Source organism: Python bivittatus, unplaced genomic scaffold (assembly GCF_059951505.1).
Source record: "Python bivittatus isolate LINGU-HERP-01145 unplaced genomic scaffold, Pbiv_v1 ctg000780_np1212, whole genome shotgun sequence".
Taxonomy (NCBI): domain Eukaryota; kingdom Metazoa; phylum Chordata; class Lepidosauria; order Squamata; family Pythonidae; genus Python; species Python bivittatus.
The window spans coordinates 2,961,961-2,981,997 of NW_028277108.1; the positions used below are offsets into that span (position 1 = coordinate 2,961,961).

A 20,037-nucleotide genomic window follows, 5' to 3' on the forward strand; every position below is an offset into this window, starting at 1 on the left:
TTGAACACGGCGTCTGCGCAGTGAGGTACCGAGGGGCTGGGCGCGTACGGGTTGAGGCAGTTTGTACTGTATGTACCAGCAAAGCGGGGGAGGGGGAAGCCAGTGGGGATCTTCCTACGAAAGCGTAAGAAGACACAATTGTATTTTAAGGCTGCAGTTATAAACGTAAATGGGAGTAAGCCAGTCTAGTCCAGGTTTCTGCTGAGCAGAGACTCAGGTGTCACTGGTCTAAACAGAGTGGTAGCTAAGAAACCATGCAAAAAATAATGGCAGCTATCTTTTTCTGTCATCATCAGAAAAAACAACCAGATTCATACTGAGAAAACTTAGGAAGCCGGTTGGAAATGTGCAGAACGTTTAAATCTTCCCTTGACCTAACCCAAATTCGGGTTGAGACGTTATAGGTAAATTTTTCGTCAGCCTAATACGCAACAATTGTCTCATCTTTTAAATAATAAAACGTGTTAGTCTTGAGAATATGGCAATAGCCTATTGTTTTCACTGCCACCGATTAACACATCTGTGCCTATGACTTCATGACATATTTGGGGTTAAGACACACCCAACTATACACATTAAGGACGTAAATCCTCAGTTGCCTAAGGCAGGACTGGCTGAACAGATGGGCGTCTGCAGCGGGAGCAAATGACAAACCAAGATTTGCAGCCTCACCCTGCAAGCTCCACCCCTTTTGTATATGTATTGCAGTGTTGTCCAAACTTGGCCACTTTAAGATGGGTGGACTTCAACTCCCAGAATTCCCCAGCCAGCATGGCTGGCTGGGGAATTCTGGGAGTTGAAGTCCACTCATCTTAAAGTGGCCAAGTTTGGACAACACTGATGTATTGCTATACAAGCTGGTAAGGGATGGAGCTCTTGCAACATTATCATTCTGGTGAAACCATCGGATACTGTAGGCGTCTCTCCTCAAAACAGGCAAATAATTACAGATAATGAGCATTAGCTATATTCAAAATCCATTTCCTTGACTCCAAATAATGGCTTTATACAGACTCCAGTAGCCAATTACAGACCTTGGACTCTGGTGCAGCAAGAACACGCTTTGGGCGCAGCCTGATGAAGGGCATCATGGTTTACTGCCAGCACCAGCGTGGGATGAAAGCAGGGCTATGTGGCTGTGTGAATTACAACTAAGTTAAATCCTTTTGAACTCAGGTAAGTTTGGAGTTCTAAACCCAATATTAGGTTGAGCAATCTGGTGTGAAAGTGATTCTTTTAAACTAGAAATGCCTGATATACGTGTTACATCAAAGACAGATCCTCATGCTTATACTGTGGAGTTGGTATTTGTCTCTGCATGTATTTGCATGCATGTCTGAAAGGCCCCCCCTTCATGGATCACTGCCTTGTCGTGGCGAAGGGGCTTGCGTAACTCAGTGAAGCCATGAGCTATACCGTGCAGGGCCACCCAAGACGGACAGGTCATGACAGAGAGTTCTGACAAAATGTGGTCCACTGGAGAAGGAAATGGCAACCCACTCCAGTATCCTTGCCAAGAAAACCCCATGAACAATGTTAAAAGGCTAAAAGATATGACGCCGGAAGATGAGCCCCTCAGGTCGGAAGGTGTCCAATATGCTACTGGGGAAGAGCGGAGGGCAATTCCAAGTAGCTCCAGAAAGAGTGAAGCGGCTGGGCCAAAGCCGAAAGGACGTTCAGCTGTGGATGTATCTGGAAGCGAAAAGAAGGTCCGATGCTGTAAAGAACAATATTGTATAGGTACCTGGAATGTAAGATCTATGAACCAAGGCAAGCTGGATGTGGTCAAACATGAGATGACAAGACTGAACATCGACATCTTGGGAATCAGCGAACTGAAATGGACGGGAATGGGTGAATTTAATTCGGGTGACCATTATATCTACTACTGTGGGCAAGAAACCCTTAGAAGAAATGGAGTTGCACTCATAGTGAATAAGAGAGTGGGAAAGGCAGTAATGGGGTACAACCTCAAAAACGACAGAATGATCTCAGTGCGTATCCAAGGCAAACCATTCAATATCACAGTCATCCAAGTCTATGCCCCAACCACTGATGCTGAAGAAGCTGAAGTTGACCGCTTCTATGAAGACCTACAACACCTTCTAGAACTAGCACCAAAAAAAGATGTCCTTTTCATCATAGGGGATTGGAATGCTAAAGTAGGAAGTCAAGGAGTAATCGGAATAACAGGCAAGTTTGGCCTTGGAGTACAAAATGAAGCAGGGCAAAGGCTAATAGAGTTCTGTCAAGAGAACAAGCTAGTCATAGCAAACACTCTTTTCCAACAACACAAGAGACGACTCTACACATGGACATCACCAGATGGTCAATACCGAAACCAGATTGATTATATACTTTGCAGCCAAAGATGGAGAAGCTCTATACAGACAGCAAAAACAAGACCAGGAGCTGACTGTGGCTCAGATCATGAGCTTCTTACTGCAAAATTTAGGCTTAAATTGAAGAATGTAGGGAAAACCACTAGACCACTCAGGTATGACTTAGATCATATTCCTTGTGAGTACACAGTGAAGGTGATGAATAGATTTAGAGGATTAGATTTGGTAGACAGAGCGCCTGAAGAACTATGGACGGAGGTCCGTAACATTGTACAGGAGGCAGCAACTAAAACCATCCCAAAGAAAAAGAAATGCAAGAAAGCAAAATGGCTGTCTGATGAGGCTTTACAAATAGCTGTGGAAAGAAGGAATGCGAAAAGCAAGGGTGAAAGGGAAAGATATAAGCAACTGAATGCAGATTTCCAGAGAATAGCAAGGAGAGATAAGAAGGCCTTCTTAAATGAACAATGCAAAGAAATTGAGGAAAACAATAGAATGGGGAAGACTAGAGATCTCTACAAGAAAATTGGAGATATGAAAGGAACGTTTAGTGCAAAGATGGGCATGATAAAGGACAAAAAAGGCAGGGACCTAACAGAAGCAGAAGAGATTAAGAAGAGGTGGCAAGAATACACAGAAGGACTATACAAGAAAGATCTTAATGTCCCTGATGTCCACGCTGGTGTGATCACTGACCTTGAGCCAGACATCCTAGAGAGTGAAGTCAAGTGGGCCTTAGGAAGCATTGCTAACAACAAAGCTAGTGGAGATGACAGTATTCCAGCTGAGTTATTTAAAATACTAAAAGATGATGGTGTTAAAGTGCTGCACTCAATATGCCAGCAAGTTTGGAAAACGCAACAGTGGCCACGGGATTGGAAAAGGTCAGTTTACGTTCCAATTCCAAAGAAGGGCAATGCCAAAGAATGCTCAAACTATCGCACAATTGCACTCATTTCACATGCTAGCAAGGTTATGCTCAAAATCCTACAAGCTAGGCTTCAGCAATACATGAACCGAGAACTACCGGATGTACAAGCTGGGTTTCGAAGAGGCAGAGGAACTAGAGATCAAATCGCCAACATTCGCTGGATAATGGAGAAAGCACGAGAGTTCCAGAAAAACATCTACTTCTGCTTCATTGACTATGCAAAAGCCTTTGATTGTGTGGATCACAACAAACTGTGGCAAATTCTTAAAGAGATGGGGGTACCAGACCACCTTACCTGTCTCCTGAGAAATCTGTATGCGGGCCAAGAAGCAACAGTCAGAACCGGTCATGGAACAACCGATTGGTTCAAAATAGGGAAAGGTGTACGACAAGGCTGTATACTGTCACCCTGCTTATTTAACCTATATGCAGAGTACATCATGAGAAATGCCAGGCTGGAAGAATCACAAGCTGGAATCAAGATTGCAGGGAGAATCATCAACAACCTCAGATATGCAGATGATACCACCCTAATGGCAGAAAGTGAAGAAGAACTAAAGAGCCTCTTGATGAGGGTGAAAGAGGAGAGTGCAAAAGCTGGCTTGAAACTCAACATTAAAAAAACTAAGATCATGGCATCTGGACCCATCAATTCCTGGAAAATAGAAGGGGTAGAAATGGAAGCAGTAACAGACTTCATTTATTTGGGCTCCAAGATCACCGCAGACGGAGACTGCAGCCATGAAATTAAAAGACGCTTGCTCCTTGGGAGGAAAGCTATGGCAAACCTAGACAGCATATTAAAAAGCAGAGACGTCACCTTGCCGACAAAGATCCGCATAGTCAAAGCTATGGTTTTTCCAGTAGTAATGTATGGCTGTGAGAGCTGGACCATAAAAAAGGCCGAGCGCCGAAGAATTGATGCCTTTGAACTGTGGTGCTGGAGAAGACTCTTGAGAGTCCCCTGGACTGCTAGGAGGTCAAACCAGTCAATCTTAAAGGAAATTAACCCTGATTGTTCATTGGAAGGACTGATAATGAAGCTCAAGCTCAGATACTTTGGTCACCTAATGCGAAGAGAGATCTCTTTGGAGAAGACCCTGATGCTGGGAAAGATTGAAGGCAAAAGGAGAAGAGGACGGCAGAGGATGAGATGGTTAGATAGCATCATTGAAGCAATGAGCATGAAACTGAGCAAACTCAGGGAGGCAGTGAAGGACAGGAAGGCCTGGCGCAATATGGTTCATGGGGTCACGAAGAGTCGGACACGACTTAACGACTAAACAACAACAACTGAAAGGCCCACAACTAGATATGGCTACTGGGGATGCATTTTTTAAGACATGGAAATTCCTTTAAAATGGCACAGAAAAGATGTCAATCACCATGGAACCTTGTTGTAAATAAGAATCTTCTCACACTTCCTCTCTGTTACTGTGCATGTGCCAAGTCAGGAATTATATATTTATTTAACCAACATATTTCTATGCTTCCACAATCAAAACAACTCTTGGTAGCTTACAGAGAAAAAAATACAATACAAAACATACCCAATAAATAAATACTACAGCAATACAAACAAAAAGAATAAAGAGTGTTGACAACTTAAAATCAAATTGGAGGAAGATTCTCTGAAACAGCTTGAGTGTCAAAACCAGGAAAGAGGGAGCTTCCACAAGGAAGTTGTGCCACAGCATCAGCACTGTGTCAGAAGAGCAGCGCCTCCTCACCTCAGCCTGCCTGAACCTCCCAAAAGTGTGGGATTTATAGCAGTTTCTCCCTGGTAAGGTCAAGATTGATCTAATCAATCAGGCTGAAACTGACTGGAGAAGGTGGACCTTCAGGTATCCAGGTACCAAGCCATGAAGGACCTTACAGATCAAAAGCACCTTGAATTGGACCCCAAAATCAGTGGACAACCAATGCAGGGTCTGCAGAGCCAGGGTTTTTTCCTTCCAATATTGGGAACCCCAAAGTATGCAGGCTGCTGCATTTTGGACCAATTGCAATTCTGGATATGAGTTACGGAGTTGTTGCCAAGTACTCTACCTCTGATGGCCTATCTATATGCAGAAATCTTTGCTTGTGTGACAGCTGTTGGCATGCATATGTAAGATCCAAAGTGGATTGTGGCTTTTTAGATTGGGCATTTGCCCAATCTCCAACTTTCTTCTCCTTGCCCCCGGGCCCCCCAGTTTGCATGATGAGCCCAGTGAGGATACCCTGTCCTTTTTCTTCTACTTTGGGATGCACCCTTGCTTCCAATCTTAGCTACAATGAATTTTCAAACTTCTACATTTTATCAGCGTAGACCATTTACCCAGAATTAGATTTTGTTTTCCTATCATACATGTGTGCATGTAAGTGGTGCAATTAGGTCATCTTAATGATTTCATAGAGGGTGGCTTAGAGATGGTAATAATAGATGGTCATTTACTAAACCAGTCTGCTACATTTGGACACCCTGCTAATTCCAAGTGGAATTTCTGCTCCAAAATCCAATTCTAATGCACTGCTCTCTCTCTGTGTCTGTGCATGTGTTTGTTCTCCTTCATTTTATTCATCCCTCCCAAATATTTATTTTTCCCTCTCAGTCAGCATTCTGTTCATCTATTTATTCTGTTTATTTATTTATTAAACAAATTTATATAGCTGCCCAACTCATACACAGGTGAATCCAGGCGGCTTACAGAAATCAGACCCCAAATACAAAACCCACTACACCCTGCTGTTCACTTATGTAAGTTTAGAATCCTAAACCCAAAATTAAGGTTGGGCAATCTGGAGAGAAGGGGGAAGGGTTTGAAAGTGTTTTTTTTTCCAGGTAGAATATTGGGGAACTGTTCTGCTATGGGGGGGAAATTCCTTCATGTTTTTTCAGCTGTGAGTCTGTTGTTTCTTTTTTCTTTTGCATAAGGTATGTGTGATGGAATGGAATTATGAAGGCCAGGCTCAGGGAGATAAGCGTTTTCTTAGTTCACCAAAAGAGCATGGGAACTACAAGAGGATAAGGCTGGCACCTCCCTGAGGAATTCACGGTGTTGTGGCTGGCTGGCTTGGGAGCTGCAGTTTCAGTCTGGGAAGATTCTTGCTAGAAGTTGTAGCTAATAAACATAGCTGAACTGATTTTGCATTGTCTCTTGGAGTTCCTTGGGCTAAACCTGACATCAGTCTTCCCAGACTGAAACCCCAGCTCCCAAACAACGACATGACAAGTAGCAACAATGGTGCATTGGAATACCTGCAAGAAATACCACTTGCCTGCAAGCAAGAGCTGGTGGGACCACAAAACAGACAAAGTAATAGAAAATAAAGAAGCTAAAGTGCTCTGGGACTTTAGACTTCAAACAGACAAGCACCTGCCACACAATACCCCAGACTTAACAAATGTTGATAAGAAAGACAAAAAAATCTGGTTAGTGGACATTGCAGAGAGACAGCAGAATAGAAGAGAAAGAACTGGTGAAAATCACAAAACACAAAGACCTGCAAATAAAAATAGAATGACTGTGGCAAAAGAAAGCAAAGATAGTACCAGTAGTTATAGGCACCTTAGGTGCAATCCCAAAACATCTGGAGTACCACTTGAAGACCATCAGCATTGACAAAATCACCATCAGTCAATTGCAAAAGACAGCTTTACTTGGAACAGCTTACATCCTGCGGCAATATGTTTAAGGCCATCAAACAACAACATCTGCCTATTCCAAGTGCTTGGGAAGGACTCAAATAGGTGGATAAAAATGCCAAATCCAGTCTAAACATCTGGCTGACTGTGCGACCAACAATACTAATTTAAAAAACCCACAATTTTTATTTATGCAGGCTCTATTATTTGAGTGTCACTCACTCTACACATCCTATCATCTTTTTCTTTATCATCTTACTTGATTAGACGTTATGGAGATGTTGAAAGATTGTTTGTTATTTATGACCTATAATTTGCCTAATCAAGGTATTGCCCTAATATGAATTGCAAATAAGTTAATTTATAATTACTTTGCAACCAGCATGAATACAGAATGAGAATTATCCCACTGATGTCACACAGGCTGTGAGTAACAGTTACATTGTTTTAATGTAGGTATCATAACAATAGTGGCTGGACTTGCTGTCCACAACATCTCCAGATATATGACGACTGAGCACAGGAGACCTGATCTTTTTTGTGGAGGTGCAGCAGAATATTCTCCACCCTGAAATTTAGTTATAGGAACTCGTAATTTTTTGCCATTGGAAATTGAAGAAGCCGCTTTTAATAGGCATGTATTCCATAGCATCTTTTAGCACCATTACACTAGTTTAGATTTATGACATGTTTTAATTTCACAACTAATTTTCCTAATACTAGCTATAGTTTATGCCAGCTTTTATGACATGAATTCCAGTCAGGCCCAGTTAATACAGCAAAATATATGTACAAGCTGGGGGATGCAAGAGATTGTAGTCCAACTCACCTTGGAACCTGCCAGTCTGGGGAAACTGTTTTGTATATATATATATATTTAATAATTTAGGATACAGATAGAGAGCCGGACCACAAAGAGTATAGACAGGTAATCCAGCACTGTAGGGGTGGTGTCAGGAAAGGGAAGGGTGACAATGGGCTAAGGTGAGTGAAGTAGACGAAGAATAACAGAAAGGGCTAGATAGGTTCCATATGTTCAAAATAAAAGGAAAAGAAAAAAAAATCTGTATGTTCTTTGTAATAGCCTCCACCTTATGGAATACTCTCTCCTCAGATGTACACACAGGCCCCCCCCCCCACTTGTTGCAATTGTGGTTAAAACTGTGTTATTTCAATGCACTTTGGGTCCCAACTGACTATGAATGCCTATCTTGTTATCTTGTTTTTTTGTGATTATTTTTCGTTTTCGCTGTTTTTACATTTTCTCCAGTTTTATAAGTGGCCCAGAATCCCCTGGAGTTGGGGGGCCAAAAAATTCAAATACATAAATTAATGAGATGTTGATTTACTTATTATGTTTTGGTTTTCCTTTTGTTGACGTCGTATGCTGCTTAGGGTCTTTGGGGATTGGGATGGGTTATGAGTACCGTAACAAACCAACCAGCCAAATATTAGCTGTTGAGTGAGGAAGCCAAGATGGTAACAGGTAAAAAAAATAGAAGATTCTAGAGCCAGCTGTAAACAGATCAAACTGTATGCACCTTGAAAATGAGGAATTACCAGAAGTAAAGACCAAATCTTGCTGATCTAAGCCCCAATGTTTTTTAGATGTGCACATAAAGAATGGGACTTCAGTCACATGGTTGTGGCCACCATTTTGACTTTTTTGACCATCCCTCCCTGTTGACACCTCTGGAATTGTTAATTTGGCTCCCTGCACTGAGCAGGTAGATCCTGATGCCCAAATGTACAGGGTTTGTTTTTTATACATGATTTTTAATGGGTTAATTTATTTTATTATTTATGGGGTATTTTTAATTGTTGATGGGGTTTTTGATTTTAACTGTGAGCTGCCCAGAGTCACCCATTGGGGGGAGATGGGCGGCATAGAAATTTAATTAATAAATAAATAAATAAATAATAAATAAATAAATAAATAAATAAATGGCTTTTTAAAACTGTATCTCTTTATGTTTACATCTTACTAGTTTTAGATTTATACTCTTACTCTGAATGCAATAACAGAGGTCTGGCAAATGCATAAATATTTAATTATTAGGGCTGCATTTTCCTTTACAACACACATAACATATAGTCCTATGCAGTATCTTTACAAATGAAGCAAAATTATAAGGAAAGAAATATGGATCTGTTCAATGACAGCTGAATATTTATTGGGCTATAGCATTAATGCTTAAAGTAATGCTTAATAATAAACAATCATTCTTTATAAGGGTACTTTATCCTTCTATGTAACCACTATATGCTTACAGTCTTGTGTTGTACTTTTATAAAATGAAATGCAATACTGAATATTTTATGATCATTCTTTTAAGATTTAAAGGTTTTAAAATATTTTTTGCCACAAGAGGGCAGGAAAGCATAAGGTAAAAATACATTTAGCTGGCAATCGTTACAAAATATAGGTCATTAATGGTTAATTGGATTTCAGTGTACTTCTAGGACAAGCCAATAAGTGAAACTTTGAAACATGATTAACTGAGGATGTGCAAAAATGTCTGCACCACATTTTAAGTGAGATACTAGCTATTCAAATCCAAAGGCCGAAGGAGAAGTATTTGGTTTCACAATTTTAATCCAAGGCAATTAAGTTTTATCTCATACTGTTTTATGCTTCCTGTTTTTTTAAGAAATCTGCTAGTTCAGGTCAAAGGTCCATCTTGTTCAACCTTCTGTTTCCTGTGAGGTGTTTCCAGGAAGCCCACAACGGGGGCATGAAGGAAACATAAGTTTTCTGTTCTTCAGAAAATGGGGTTTAGTGGCATACTGCTACTAAATCTAGATGTTCCATAGGGCCATCACGACCAGTCGATATTAACTGATTTCTACCCCTGATGTCACAGTTATACTGATCCTCATTCATTAGTTTGTTGCCATAAGTAATGGATAAGACGCTCAGACCTCCTCCTCTACGTGGCTACATGTGAAGGCTACCACAGGGACAGAGGTATTCACAGAGTGTAGTCAAAGAAGTCAAGACGGGACCACAATGGTGCTATTGAAACTTCACCTGTTTTTTATGCACACTGCACCTGTGAAATTTGGTTGGAGCTTTGACTGGAGCTTTGATTGCAACATTGTGGCCACGATCATGACCTTTTTGACCATACACTGCAGGGATATTAGCACCTGCCACCTGGGTACAATGCCTTGCTATGGCAAATACCAAATCACCCATCAGAAGTCCCACCAGATCTGAATGCCTTGCTCTGAAGGCTCCTTTCCCAGGAACTTCCTAGAAAGGCTCCTTTCTAAGGACTTCCTATGCTTCAATGGTACAAGTAGATTCCATGGCTATCTGGCCCATAATTCTTCAGTGAATGAAGCATTGAAAGGCACAATTGCACACACTTGTCTGTTATGCAGAAGCATAAAAAAGGGGAAGGGCAGGCAGTGACACATTGTTCCTGCTGAGGCTTTGGGACAATTTATGCCATTTTTTTACCCATTTATTCTTTGGATGAGGTCCCACCCTTAGGCAGAGTGAAAGAGTAATGAAAGTGCTTGGGCCTCAGATGCAGACTTAATCAGCTTTCGGTATTACTGGGACTTAGGGGGTGTGATTTCATTAGTTGCTTTGCCTAAGACAACAAAACATCTTGGCTTTCTTTCTTTCCATGCTTTTTGGCTGCTTCAATCAATTTTGATACTAACCAGCTCACAGCATCGTCATAATATAATCATAATACAGTGGTACCTCGGTTCACGAACTTAATTCGTTCCACGACTCTGGTCGCGAACCGAATTGGTCACGAACCGAATCAAATTTCCCATAAGGTTAAATGTAAATACGGTTAATCTGTTCTGACCCCTACGAATGTGATCGCCAACTGATTTTGGTCGCCAACCGAATCACATTTTCCCATAAGGTTCAATGTAAATACGGTTAATCCGTTCTGAACCATATATTTTTTTTAAACCACAAAAATATGACACAAAGTACAGTACAGTACAGTACAGTATGAAGAGAGAGAACACTAACCTTGCTCGAGGCGTCTTCTGGTGTGGAGGACAGGAAGGCGGGTGGGGAGGCGGTTATTGTTTGGAGGGAGAGTCCCCCTCCCTACAGGAAGCCACGACCACGTGTCACAGCAGGGAAAATGGCCGCGGGTCGTGCTCATCACCTGATGCGGAGTTCACGAACGGAAGCAAAATTTTGCGAACGGTGCTGTTCATGAACTGAATTGTTCGTGAACAGAAGCGTTCGTGAACCGAGGTATTACTGTATTTAAATAAAAATATTATCGCCATATCATATCATAATGCTTTAAATCATATCCATTCATCACAAAACTCAGCATCATAAAGCATCATAACCTTACATGTCCTAGGGAACTCCCATTATGCATGACTGGGTCCCCAAATGCTTTTTTCAAGAGGCAAGTTTTCAAGAGCTTTTTACATGTCAAAGTGAAAGCATCTTCCATCTGGCGGGGGCTCCTGCAAAGAACACTCCCCTCTGAGTTCCCTGCATCTCGTGAGTAGTGGGGACTCTCAGCAAGCTCTTCCTTCTGGCATTCCTTAGGTGGGCAGATTCTGTTTGGAGTAAGCAGCCTCATAAGTGACCAAACCACATAGGACTTCAAAGATTACAGCCAGCACCTTGAATTGCATCCAGAAACATATACCAGCAACCAATGCATCTCCTGCAGTACTTGTGTTACATGGTAAAACCAGGTGGCTCCCATTCATATGCGGGCTTTTGCACTTTACACTAGTTGCCACTTTCTGGATGCTCTTCAAGAGCAGCCTTTGTAGAGCACATTATAGCAGACGACCTCTGAGGTGTTAAGGGCATGAGTGACTATTGCCAGGGCCTTCTTTTCCAAGACCGGCTGCAGAGCTGGGCAAGAAGACCGGCCTTCTAGCTTGGTTCCAGCAGGAGCTGATAATCCAGAGGCACTAGAATGTGCTAAGGGAGCATAGCTCCAAACAGAACTAAATTAGATATTGTCCCAGATTCAATTGGTTTCTAGATCCACAACCACTCTGTGGGATTAATCTCAGCCTGTTTCTCTCCATCCAGATCTTCACAGCCTTCAGACACCAGATCACGACTTCCATGGAATTTCCTGGATGGCCTGGGCTTGATGTATATTGATGATACCAAATTCCAGATGGTTGGATTACTTTACCCAGTGCTTTCATTAGGCTTTAAATAAAATAGACAAGAGAGTCAAGCTTTATGATATATCATACAGAAATGCCAGAAGGTTCAACCTCTTCTCCCCAACACACAGTGACTAGAACTGCCTATTCAGGAAGGAGCAGAGCCACCATAAAACAGTGCCCCAATTCCCAACTGTTACAGATGGTCCAGAAGGATACCATGGTTGATGTTACTGAAGGCTGTTGAGACATCTGGCAGGATGTTAGCACTCTTCATGTTTCTAGCAGTCCAACTCTCTTTTACAGCCAATTTCTGCTTCTGTCGTGATAGGAACAGAAATGCAGAACAATGCCTTGAGATACACCCATGTTAAATGTATATTTACAAATGTAAGCCTAGTTGTCAGATCACAAATATAGCTCTTTCTGTCAGGGTATTCTTGTTGAACAGGTGCTAGAGAGAGAGCACAGATCCTTCAGCACCGATCATTCCCATTCTCAGTTTGAAGACCTTGCTTACATGATGACAACCATGCTGACCAGTCACGCTCCCTCACATGAGACGAACCTCCCATCTTCTGGTGATGGGAGATCTTCCCTCCGAACACACAGTTACTGGATTCAAGCTGCTCAGTCAAGCTGAAGAGCAGAGATATCAAGACATGAGTGCTAAGATTTTGTGACAAGCATCTAAATATTTAAAGAAGTTTTTCCCTCTTCATTTAAAGGATGATTAACCTTAAAAGCAATTAAGAATTAAAAGCAATTCTTCAAACTTGCCTGTTACACAGAAAAGATCACGGACTTGCTTTAGTCAAACTGCAATCTTTTTAAAGCTTTGTAACACAGTATTTGCTCTCCCCCCAAATTGTATTTCTTTCCATCTGAAATTATAAGAAAAAAAATATTGGTACTTCAAACAGAACAGGAAGATATGCCCTCTCCCTCAATTTATAGAAATTTGCTTTTTATGCCTGAAGCCTGGGGATATGGAATGCAGAAAGGAAGTGGATTTCTATACTGGTTGATGTGTGAATATGAGCATTTAATAATAAAATCAGAGATGGTTCCATTCCTAACTAGGAAAAGAGTGTGGAAGGAGAGCAAGGAAGCAACTAAGGGCTAAAGGGGCTATACTATGTCAACTGATGTCAAAACTGAGATGGGCATTTCTCAACAATATGGGCAACTCCTTTAGGGAACAGTTCGTTTTAAAGCACACAAAAATTAAGCTGCTCCTTCCTTCATCCCTGCAATCAATTTAGCTCACATAATATGTCAATCTAATTATGGATACTGGCAAACACACAATGCAGTCGAGTCCTACTATTACAGCATTTAATGTCATTGTTATTCATTCGCTTTGGGTACAGAAAGAATGAATTGGAAATGCTTTGAGATGAAGAATGAAGGTTGCCAATTCAAAGGAGTCTAAGGAGAAAACATGGTAAACCTGTCATATCAATACACTGAAATAGAGCCTTGGTTTTCAAACTTCGTATCTTTTAGTAACTCTTTCCATAGCAACTTGCCTGATGAGGAAGCACTGAGCCAACAGGCAATGTTACCCTGAGACGTTACAGTTTAAAACATCTAGATGGTACAAGATTGAATGTATACAGAAGTCTTATCTGCTGCAGAGCCTTCCTCTGGGCCAGGCAGTAAACATCTAAAAAGATCCTCAGCAACATTACACTGGGTGGAGATCAACTGTGATGGACAATATATTATGGATGTCTGCTGATTTTGCCTAGGATTATATGTGAGTGACAGAACAAGGGCTTTGCATGCATAAACTCCCACATTCCATCTCTGACATCTCTAGGCACATTCCCTGAGTTCCTGCTCAGAACTGTTGAAAGATATAGAAAATAGGCACATGGGTAAGGCAGTTTCCAATATTTTCTTACTGAGAAGCAACAAGGTCCTTCAGAAAGCAGTATGAAAATAGTGAATAAGATGAACAGAAGGTGATACAGGGAGTCAGTAATATACACTGGACATTTTGTCTAGTTTTCTTTATGTGTATACATGTATAACAATCTCATGTGGACCACTGCTGCTTCTAATCCCTGAATTTACAGCTTGTAGCCCAGGGACCACATTTACCCCCTACCCCATGCCTATTCAGATATTTGACTTTTTTTTCAACCCTTACACCCTGAGAATCAATTTAATATGATCACTGTTAGTTCGTGATGTAAATGTACATATTTTTCTTCTATATGCAGTTATGTGTAACTATATTAGTTTAGAATAAATGTGTATTTAAGTTGTTCCTTTGGCTTCTAGAAATATAAAGCTTATTTCAATATTGTAACAAGTGCTGAACCTTTTCTCTCATCAAGACGTTTGTCTCATCCAGGATATCATAAAATACAATAAACTAATGCTGATTGGTATTGTTCAATAGACCAGTGCCTTGTCTATCTGGAATCCTGAGTTCTAATTAACCCCTCTCTTTTTCTATATGGCATTTCTTGGTCCCAAAACCTTGCCATTTTTTAAGTTCACATCATGAACTTAAGTGACCCCAAGACAGCTTTCCCCAATCTAATGTTCTCCAGATGTATTTTATTTCAACTCTTAAAATATTCAGTCAATATGACCTTGGTTGTTATATAAGTTAGTCCAACACATATAGTCCAACACACATCAAGCTGGAACACTGCTTAGAATGTACCCTATAGGTTGAATATGCAATGACTTACAATTCATTCTGAATCTATGGTCTTATAGATGGTGTTGAATTATGATTGCTAACAGTTCAGCCAATATAAACAATGGTGGGTGATCTGGGATCCTGGAAGGGGTACTTAGCATTTTTTCTACCTGTCCTACTGGATCTGGCAAGAAGGGCATGCTCCGGGTGCCATCAGCTAGGGAGTGTCAGCTGGCAGGGCCCAGAAGAACAGCCTTTTCTACTGTGGCACCAGCCCTTTGGAACATCATTGCCCCTGAAATTAGACTGGCTCTGTCCCTGTTAGCCTTTCATTAGGCCTTGAAAATCTGGCTTTGTGCTTGACTAGGTTCCTGGGCTTGGGTTAGACTGGTTGTATGGATAAGTTGGATTGTCCTCAGTGCCTATGTGTTTTTATTTTGGTTTTATATTATATATTTTGTGTTTTTATTTGTTCTATTGTAAGCCACCTAGAGTCACGTAAAAATGAGATGGAAGGCTATATCAATCAATCAATCAATCAATCAATCAAATAAATAAATAAATGTCTTGAGAACCACGGGTTATTCATCCTTGTTCAATTAAAAAGAATATTCACTTTCCATATTCAGCAAGGAATCAACCATGATTCATTGATTGTAAAGTATTGTCACAGATGACATTTGGATAAACAACACTCCAAACCTCAGTTTTAATTATAAGCATTATATAACAGATATCCCTATATCACAGATGATATGAGGGCAAGAGTATTTTTAAAAGCCAAGCATTGAATATAGAAGCTCCTGCTGTTTCATACCTCTTGCTTATAGATTTTGCTATGTTTCTACAAACCACCAACTTTTAGTGGGAAATCATATATTTTGATAATCACTGTGCATCTGAAATAACAGTAACAATGACCCACTGACATTGGTCACTTTAGTTTCAGAGAAAATAACAGGACGTTGACTCATGAGAGTTTCAACCTGGGCTTGAGCATCAAACTCCAATCAATAAATAATAGTACCTACTAAACCTATTTTCTACAGAATAAACATATAATATATGTATGAGAAAAGAAGGGACACTGCTGAAATCTGGCAGCCACTCCATGAAGTGTCATCCAGCTTTACGTATTCTGAAATCAAAGGATAACCCAATCACTTGTCCAACTTGGTGAACCTCATGAGTACAAACAACAACTTCAACAATTCTCATGCTGGCCGGGAAGAATTATGGTATGGTTTCCCCAATATATATGGATGTCTCAGGTTGGGGAAGCTTATAGTCATCTATAGAAAACAATAAAGACTAACCATGAAATATAACAAAATTAGATGAAAGAACACATTTGGTGGAAAGTTTCTGATCAAGACATTTAATTTTCAGTTAGGGCTGAAGTAGAGGTGCAAAGCAATGTAAACAGATATTCCGTTTGTGGACAAAATAGGTAATACATGGCAGATGGATATGACAGTGCAACAATCATCGTCATCGTCATCATCACCACCACCATCACCATCACTCTCATTTCCTAACAGAATTTTTTTAATGAATGGAACAGACTGGTACATGAAACCATCAGGGGAACATCTGCTTAACTCTTTTCTTGCCACCATTTTTTCCTGTTTGAAGCCTATTATTCTACCCATCTGTCTTGTAATTTTCAACCTGTATGATCAGTTCATAAAAGTTGGCAGAAGAATCAACTTTAAATATTGATACGGAATTAAAATATTGCAGTACACAACTCAGTTGAACACAAATTGGTTTTATTTGCAGACGACATTCTTTTGTTTATTTCTAAACTTCATTACTACTATTCCAGTGTTAATGCAAAAGATAGATGGCTTTAGTGAAATAGCAGGATACTCTATTAACTGGCCCAAATCGGAATTGATGCCAATAGGAGAAAATTTGGTTACCCATTCATTTAAGGAATATCAATTCCATATTTGTATTGAATCCATTAAATATCTAGGTATGTATATACCAAAGGATATAACTCAGTAACATGTAATATAAATAAAATATATAGAGAGGTTTCTTCAGATATCAATAGATGGGAGTCATTAAACCTCACCCTTTGGGGAAAGGTGAATGCTCTCAAAATGAATATTATTCCCAGATTCATTTATATTCTGAGAGGAATTCCAGTTTTTATATCTGGAAAATATTTTCAGAAAATAAATTACCAATTAATGAGTGAGGATTTGGTTTCCAAATCTGGAGCTATATCATTATGGGTACCTATTGTCAAGTATTAAATACTGGAAGCCAACAAGTGGTGTTAATTTTCCAATTTGGGCAACTTTGGAATATACATATATAGCACCCTTGGTTGGATGGACAGTATTAGGATCTAAATATAATAAAACTCTAATATCTCTGGAAGCAATTTAATCAGTTAGAAAGCTATGGAGTGTAAAAAAAGATTTGGCCCTTTTTCTCATGCCAAATTGATTTTATGGGGAACCCAACTTTAAAAATTGGGGAAAAGATGGTGATATGGAAAAATTGGATGGAAGCGGGGATATTGACTGGACCAACCAATAGATGATGAAGATGATTTTTTTAACATATTTCAGTGTTAAGAGATAAATATTGTCTATCAGATATAACCCAATGGCAAAATTTACAGTTACAACATTTGTTAACAACATAGTTTGGACCAGCAGCATTTTCAGGTTCTGAGACATCTTAGATATTAGAACAACTTGTTAAATCCTTTAAAACTAAAAAGCCTACTATTCATTTTTATAGATATTTGGTATCAATAAATCAATTTGATATGCAGATGTTCAGAATTGAGTGGAACAAAGAATTAGAGGTTCCTATATTGTCTAGACAATGGGAGGGTGGCTTAATTTCTATAGCAAGAGTGTTAATGGACCTTAAACTACGACTTATACAACAAAAAATAATATTTAGAATTAATTGGACTCTATTATGTTTGTATAGAAAAGGATTGTCAAAAACACCATTTTGTTGGATATGTAATAAGGATAATGCTTCTTTAAAACATGTTTTTACAATGTCCTATACTTACCAAGTTTTGGGAGAAAGTAGTGGACTATATAAATATGATTGTGCAACAAAAGCTAAAATTTTCAGAGGATAATATTTTTTTGAACTATATACCTAGTACATGGAATTTGACATCCAAACAACATAAATAGATTCTCCGTGCCCTTACTATGGCCAAAAGACTGATATTGCAGCACTGGAAAGATAAATGTATGGTCCCATTTATTCAATGGATTGAAGACCTGAGTGCATTTGCTACTTACAAGCGGATTGCTTACAGACCTAGACTTTGTATGGACAGGTACAAAGAAATATGGGACTCATTTATACAAACTACAGTAGGTTAAAAAAAACGATAGTCATATAAATGTATTAGAAATATATACATACTAGAATAATATTTGCATTAAGTAAATATATATAGAATTGTAATTGTTTACTGTTATAATGATGTATCAACGTGTTTTTGGTGCTTTTTTGTTAAAGCCTTTTTTGTTAAAGCCTTTTCTATGTGTGTTTTTTTTCCTTTTCAATAATGAAATAAGTAAATGAATAAAAATATTTGCAATGAAAACTGTTGGTTATCTCCATTTCTATCTCAGGAAATTTATGGCAGTTTTCTAAAGGGCTCTACTTATTTAGTAGACAAGAAATTGGTTTTTTTTTAACAATGTATTTTTCAACTTATCCATCCAAACCATAAATATTGCTCTAAAAAAGGCAGAATAGTTCTTTTCATGTAACAGTACCTCAGCTTCTATACTTTCCCCCATAATAATGGCCCTGGTAACCCCCCCCCTCCAATCAAGGTATATTTATCTGATATGGCACTCTCTGCCCACTAAAATGTCAACTTCAAAGAAGTCATTGCAGGTAATGTACTTTAAAGATATATTCTGGAATTCAATTCTGGAATATTTTTGAATTCACAAAACCTCTTCCAAGCAAAAGAAATTTGGAATGACATTTGAAAAGCTGCCTTCAGTTTTAAATGATTAAAAGTCAGTATTATAAGCTCTAGAGTAAATTGCTCCATAAGGAAACATGGAATTTACTACTGGCCTTCCCTGGATAGGTTTGGTTGTAGTGCCATTTTCCACTGTGGCGGGGGGACTTAATAAGGGCTGGTTGTGGTGCGGGCCTTCCTTTCCTTCACATGTATCAAGGCCAACCAGCTACAACTGAGACAACTCAGCATTTATATGATCTGTTTACCACAGCAATGTAGCCCATGCCAATAATAGCAAGTATGATGGCCATCAAGATCAACACATTTGACCAGTCACCTTATCTGGGCTCAGTTGGAATTGATTAGTTGGGTTCAAGGCCTACAGAGATGTCAGGATAATTATGATAATCCTTAAGCCTCATAACTATTGTTTTTCTGTTGGGTCTGTATCTTCTAATGGGCTTACTTAGACTCCCAAATTACATGGCAAAATGGAGCTGCTGCAGCTGAGAATTATCACTGTATGTAGACCACCAGGAAATTATATATAAAGTTCTTGAAGAAATAATAAGTTGTAAAACCAGTCTTCAAGACCAATTCATGCCCCAATGCTATACTTTGAAGGAGAAGTTTATGCTTCAAAGCAAGGTTGTTTCTCAGGTTTGGTGTTACTGCAGCTCAGAAAACTTGTCCCTCCCAGTCCACTATTTGACTCAATCATTTCACTATAGCTCATAAGTGGCTTGGCTCATAGTTATACTTAGTAATTTAGAGTCTAAGTTGTCTAAGTGCAGACTTATTTTCTGTAATGTAGGGGTGGTGGAATCTTTAGATGTTTATATGATTATTTCACTTCTTCCAGACTGTAGTAAGCTAGCCATGCTGTACTGAAGCTTTGCTGATTTTTCTGCCTCAAAGTTTTGCAGCACTGAATTTACTCAGTGCCATGCTCAACTTTCAGTCCAACTCATGAATTCATGTACAAAGCAGCGCATCCAATCTGTCTTATCTGGGGAGCCTCTATTAAGCACCCAATTAGGATAACAAATTTCTGTTCCTTAGGTCAATGGGAGGGAGATAGTGCTGATGATTATAAACTATAAACTTTTCAAACCAAAAATTGTTACTGGACCTTGAGATTATGCAAACACTTTTGAATAGTGTCTTATAATGTAATCTACAAAGTAACTATCTCGTTGGGCATTATGCTACTTATTTCTCATGGATCAACAAATAAACTAGTACCAACTGCTACTCTGAACTAATGACTATTATTTCATCTTACATGAGTATATGATTAGATTATATAATTATGGCTGGTTCATAAATACTGATTTTGCTCTTAGTTTTTATCTCCATGAATTGGTA

The 20,037-nt window shown here is 39.4% G+C and overlaps 1 long non-coding RNA gene across 1 annotated transcript; it reads left to right on the plus strand.

Annotated features, from left to right (window-relative positions):
• The first annotated feature begins 5 nt into the window (after nt 1-5).
• On the plus strand, nt 6-14,692 carry LOC112541817 (uncharacterized). The gene is made up of 3 exons (XR_003085760.2): nt 6-25; nt 1,013-1,176; nt 11,949-14,692. It is a non-coding gene; the product is annotated as an uncharacterized LOC112541817 (long non-coding RNA).
• The last annotated feature ends 5,345 nt before the right edge of the window (nt 14,693-20,037 follow it).